Source organism: Phalaenopsis equestris, unplaced genomic scaffold, assembly GCF_001263595.1.
Source record: "Phalaenopsis equestris unplaced genomic scaffold, ASM126359v1 Scaffold000610, whole genome shotgun sequence".
In the NCBI taxonomy this organism is placed as follows: domain Eukaryota; kingdom Viridiplantae; phylum Streptophyta; class Magnoliopsida; order Asparagales; family Orchidaceae; genus Phalaenopsis; species Phalaenopsis equestris.
In genome coordinates this window covers 557,006-562,933 of record NW_018165050.1, presented here as the reverse complement: position 1 = coordinate 562,933, position 5,928 = coordinate 557,006, and positions in this window count along the sequence as shown.

Below are 5,928 nucleotides of genomic sequence, written 5' to 3'. Positions count from 1 at the left end.
CCTCTTGGGGTTACTAACAGGCCTATTTATAACCCCAGGAGTAAACCTAGGCACAATATGTAATTACAACATTACCCCTGTACCATACCGCGGGGCTTTGCCCCCACACCCCAACCCACGTAACTACCCAATTTGGACAGATTCTTCTGTTCCGCTCTGCTCCGCTTCGATCCAGCGTCTGTCCCGATATGGTATATGAGCCATACCATAACAGTAGTGATAGCAATTACATCGTTGTAAGGGTTTTCTTTAGGAGGTAGATCTTCAATGATAAACATGATGGGCAGATGTTCTCGAATTAGTTGCAAGATTGAGGCCGTCACATATGGCGCACGTGATTAAAATCTTTTTAAACTTGTTTGTCAAGAGGCTTATATCATATCTCCTCTCAAGATGGCAGGGAGTACCCTTGTGATGTGGATGGCATGAGCCCTGGCTAGGCCATCTTGCCCTTCTGTCGTTGAAGCCTTGCATGGACGTTGATTGGTTGCCCGGTTATGATGAATTCCTTCAGCTTTCCGGGTCAGCTCAACTCCTATATTAGAGCCTGAAGGTGTTGAAAATCCTCTGTATCATTTTTTTGACTGTGATGGTAGGCACGATACTTTTCTGATCCCAAGCATATCCTTGTCATTCAAGGGCTTGAGCTTTCGATAATAGTCCCTATTATGGGTGGCGTCCATAATATCTGTCATTGAGACTATTAACGGAGTTGGCTAAGGGAGTTGATAAGTCAGTGGTGGTTGTCTTTCTTCATTTCGATGTGATCAGGAATAATAGCATTCATGTCGGGGGTGTGTCCTTGTGTTGCTAGTCACAGCAAATAGGTGAGCATCCAATTACCATCCTGAGATTTTCTTTTTGGTGAATGTGGCTAAGATCATTTGAATCTCCAAGTGACTATGGATAGGTTATATTCCTTTGTTGAGATGTGATCGTTGGTAAGCTCCAACAATTATGTCAATGACTTGGATCGTTGCCACCACCCTAAGGCAAACCTTAAAAAACCTTTTCTCAACCCTTGGGCAAGGGCCGCATGTGCAATGGTTGGTTCCAAATCTCATACTTTCAATATTTCCCTCTAGAATCTGGTAATGAATAAGCACAATGATTCACCTTATTCCTGTCACAACTGCAGCAATGTTTGAGATTTTTTTTGGAGATTTTGCTTACAGAAAAATTGTATCAAGAACATCCCTTTAAACTTAGCGAATGAAGTGATTACTCATATGGTAGTTATTAAACCACCAGATTGTAGACTCCTTCACGATCATAATGAAAAGTAGGCACTTCAATGCATGGTTTATCCTTAATAGTCACACCATCAACTCAAATAAGGCAACATGACCAGTCGGGTCAGTCTTCCCTCAATACGACTCAAAAGTTGGGATCTTGAATTGTTCAAGAGCTTCAGATTTAGAGATTCATTAAGAGAAATTATTACAAGGGGATGGCTGCCATATTTTTGTGCGCCTCATTCTGTCTTGATCTCAGGGTGGAAATCTGGCACTATCTGAGTGATAAATCCACACTTGGCATCAAGGAAAATGTTCTTTCTGCAATCAAGCAAGATATTTGATGTGTGGGAACCACCTGTTGGAGTAACATGTCAGTTTCATGCTGAAATGTTTCTCAAATAATTTCTCTCGCCAGATCTTTAAATTATTAGATCTACTGGGTTACAAAGTTTCTAGTGCAATCCATATTACTTGCATTCTCACATATATTTTCTTTATCTTGTGTTGCTCATCTTCTTATTTGTGGCATGACTCAACACTCGATGCATCTTTTCAAAGGTGTTGAATCCAAATTTATCCTCAAGCCACACCCAAGGAATATAACACGCACAATGGAAGAATGAATAATGATTCCATGAGAAAAGACATAATCTAAAAAATTCCTTAATGGAGGAATAATAATCAAAGAATTTCTTTTTTTGTACAATTTCAAATATTTATAAGAGTTTCCCTCATCCTGAACATACACAATGTATCATTTAAATAAAAGAATCCAGCCAAAAGGTTCGAGGATGACCTTGTAAAATTAAAGTTTAGTCCCTCCCTTCTAACAATAACGCTTGAACGGATAGTACATTCATCAAGTATCATCCCCCTTTCAACCTTTATCTCAAGTACAATCTTGGATGCTTGTGTTTACCATTTTTAACTTTGAGTTGCCCGATCATGAGTCAGAGTGATGATCGTAACAAGCGCCGACCCATGTGCGACCAACTCCTTTAAACTTGTGATATGTTAGCTGGCCCGATTAGTGTGATCTACTTCAATCATTCACGTTCGGCCTTAGAGTTCACTCGGCCCTAGGTTGTTCGACCTTGCGCCAGCTACCTATCACGCTTCTTTGGCTCTTCAGTGTCTTGTCATCCACAGCCTAGAGAAGCCTTTCGGTAGCCCATCTTTATTTAATCAGGACCGTTGGTCTCACCATGCCCGAGAAGCGTACTTTCCCTTATGTAAACTTAAAACTTTTACATATGTGACACCTTTTTTAAACATGAACCACCCTTTTTTTTATTATGTTAAAATAGTGATATTATTTATGTGATATGAAAATTTTGAATGTAATAAATACTAAAAATAAAATTTGGTGTCAGATATGTAAATACACACGAATTGGGGGGTATGTATCTAAATGCCCTAAAATGAATTTCGTAACTTCAGCATCCCCTCAAATTAGTGGCATCCCTAAAGTTTTTCAATCAACCACTTTTCCTTACAAAATGACAGTAATAATTTTCAAATTCTTTAAATAAAAATTAAAAAAAAAAGAAAACTCAAATAAATTACAAATCATCATATTGACCGGCTAGAAAAAATATATAATAAAATATAGTTTTTTTATATACTTATCTGAAATATATCTCACACGTGTATACGTATTGTTTGGCAAGAAATGTACATCGTACATCTAAAGAAAAGAGGATCTCACGCAGGTCCGTGAAATTGAATTACCTTCAACCTATTCTCAGACACCCGCCCGAATTCGCATCAGAAAGAGAGCCCATTTCGGCCTCGAACGGATAGCCTGCCCAAAGATTTAAAAATTAAAAAAAAATTAAGAAAATGGTGGTGATCATTTCATTGTAGAAAAATTATTACATACGGTATACGGTGTCCGATCTCTATCGTTCATCAACATTTTTTTTTTAAAATTTAAAAGAAAAATTGTTGTGATGAACGGTGGAGATCGGATACCGTATGTATTTCTGCATACGGTATCCGATCTTCGCCATTCATAAATTTTTTTTTTAAATTAAAAAAATTTAAATTAGGGCCCACTGTTATACATATTTGCTATGAACGGTGGAGATCGGTCAATATATGCATTTCTGCATACGGTGTCCGTACGCAGAAATACATTCTAAATCTGATTTGTATCCATTCAGATTTGACAAAAATAACTGCTTGTAAATTTGTGTTTGATTTTGTGAGCATATTCGTTAAAAGAGATAAATATATAAGCACAAAAAATATTATTATTTTTATATCAAGAGTATTTTTTTAAAACTATAAAGTTGATGTATTTGCTCGTGTCACGATTAAATTATTGTGAATTTAACATATGAGTTAACATTTTATTATGACCTTTGCTATTTGAGTGAGAATTTGAAAGATGGATAAAAGAGAGTGCTTGATTCGTAAATAACAATGTTTTAGGTGTCTTGTATGTAATCGCCCTACTTAAAAATAAATGAAGAATTTAAATTAATAAAAATTTTAAACATTTTTTTAAAATATTATTCTGTTTAAAAAATGAAAGGAGGATTCTGTTTTAAACTTTTGGTCTTAATCTTTTTAATAGATAAGTGGATGTTGTTGGGTGATCAATATGTATTTGTCTTAAATTGGCTTGTCTTATTTTGACATATTGGCTTTCTTTTTTTTTTTTTTGTGTGTGTGCATGTGTGTCAAGGTTTGAGGTTGAGTGGATAGTATATTGGTTATACAAAGAAGCCAAAGCACAGTAATTAACTAACCTCTGATAATTTAGACTCGAGAACGGTTATCTTTGATTTTAACTCCTCAACCTCCTTAGCCTGCACCAAACAAGCAAACGAGGATTCATAAGACCTTCATTGCTCCGTATTAAATAGATACTTAAAAAATAATGACATATTAAATAAAAATAAAATAAAATAAAATTGCTGTTAGCATGCAGAATGACCCGTTGTATAGCGGTTAGAAGTGGTTGATATTAGGGTTAGTTGTCAGGACTTCAGTGCACCGTCTTCGAGCTCTGTCGTTGCACAGTCTTCGGAACGATGCCCTACTCCGTAGGGTGCTTTTTTACTCTGCGCAGTACTTCATTGCAATAAGCAAGGGCACCCAATGGTGAGCGATGACAGTTGACAAGTGGTGGTTGATGGTGGTTGTTGGCGTGGGAGCGAGAAGTGTTCTTTGTGTCCTTATTCTAGAGTAGTGTTGGAATTCGACTCCTTTTCGTCCAATTCTCGGCCTAGCCCGCCATTCCGGAATGAGTTAGGGCTCTATTTATAGAGCCTAGATGACACAAGACTGTCCTCGCCTGCAATATCCTCCCGGGGGCAACTCACGTTGGGCGTAAGTTCCTGAACCTGTTCAGCTTCACTACTTGACCGTACCGGCTCATATATGCTTAAATCACACAATCCTTCTTCTTTGTCGCAATCTTCTCCTTTATGTGCCCTAATCTTCCACCTCCTCATAGCCATTGTAACATCCCTTCCTCCTCCTAGCCATTCCAATTTCCTCTCTTCATTCCCTACCATTTTCTCCCCATTTTTTTGTCAAATATTACATTTGCTAGCTGTCAGTCTTCTCCCTATTTATATATGTTTTGCTTAGGCCCTAAATGGTTGTTGATTTTCTGATTACAGGTATTGTTCCTGGTGTTTTCTCACAACTGATAGGTCACGCTGTGACCTAGTCAAGCGAGAGGAGCATACAATCAAATGTTATCTCGGATGTTTAAAACCCGCCATTAGCAACATTGTCCAACTCCAACCGTACTTGGTGTTGAATGATGTCCAAAACCTCACATTAAAAGTAGAATGACGGCAAAAGCAAGCTAAATAAAAGCAAGCCAAATCTAAAAACTCCTTCTGATGGCATTTGACATACAAACCATCACATCAAATCACATCTACTAAAAAAATCACTTCGGAAGCTGGCAAGTCACCACCCCTTTCTGGAAACACGAAAACACACCAGGTGGCACGAAACAAGAAAGAGATAGTCTCTCCCGGTCAGTTCCTGCAAGAAGATTTTTTAGGTGCCACGGGTACAAACAAATTGTCACCAATTGTCTCGTCACTCGCGTTGTCACCTTTAATGAAAAAGATGTAATTGAGGAAATCAAGCAAGTCCAGGACACCCAATTTGAGGATGGTTCAGAAGAAGCATTGCCCCTCCCCGAAGGCAAAGTTGAACTATTAGTCATATGAAGGGTCCTTTAGTCTGAACCCGACAGAGATATGTAATGGCTACTACAGAGCATCTTCCATACTATATGTACAGTCAAAGGCAATACATATAGTTTAATCATCGATTTCAATAGCTGTGAAAATGTCGCATCCATCCTAATGGTCAAGAAGTGAGAATTAGCCACACAAATACATCTGCGATCCTACTCTCTCACTTAGCTCAAAAAGTGGAATGAGATCACATCGATCAATAAGGATTAGTTGAATTCTCTAATGACAATCAACTACAAGGGCAAGTGTGGTGTGATGTTGTACCAATTTGTGCATGTTACATTTTTTTTGGGACGACTATGACAATTCGATTTGAAAATGTTGCACGGTGGCTTCAAAAACACCTACTCATTCAAGAAGGATGGATAACACATTATGTTATTTCATGTAAAAGATGTGTGACCCATGATCAACACTGAAGACACATTAATCTCATGAGCCAACTTCATGCAACCTGT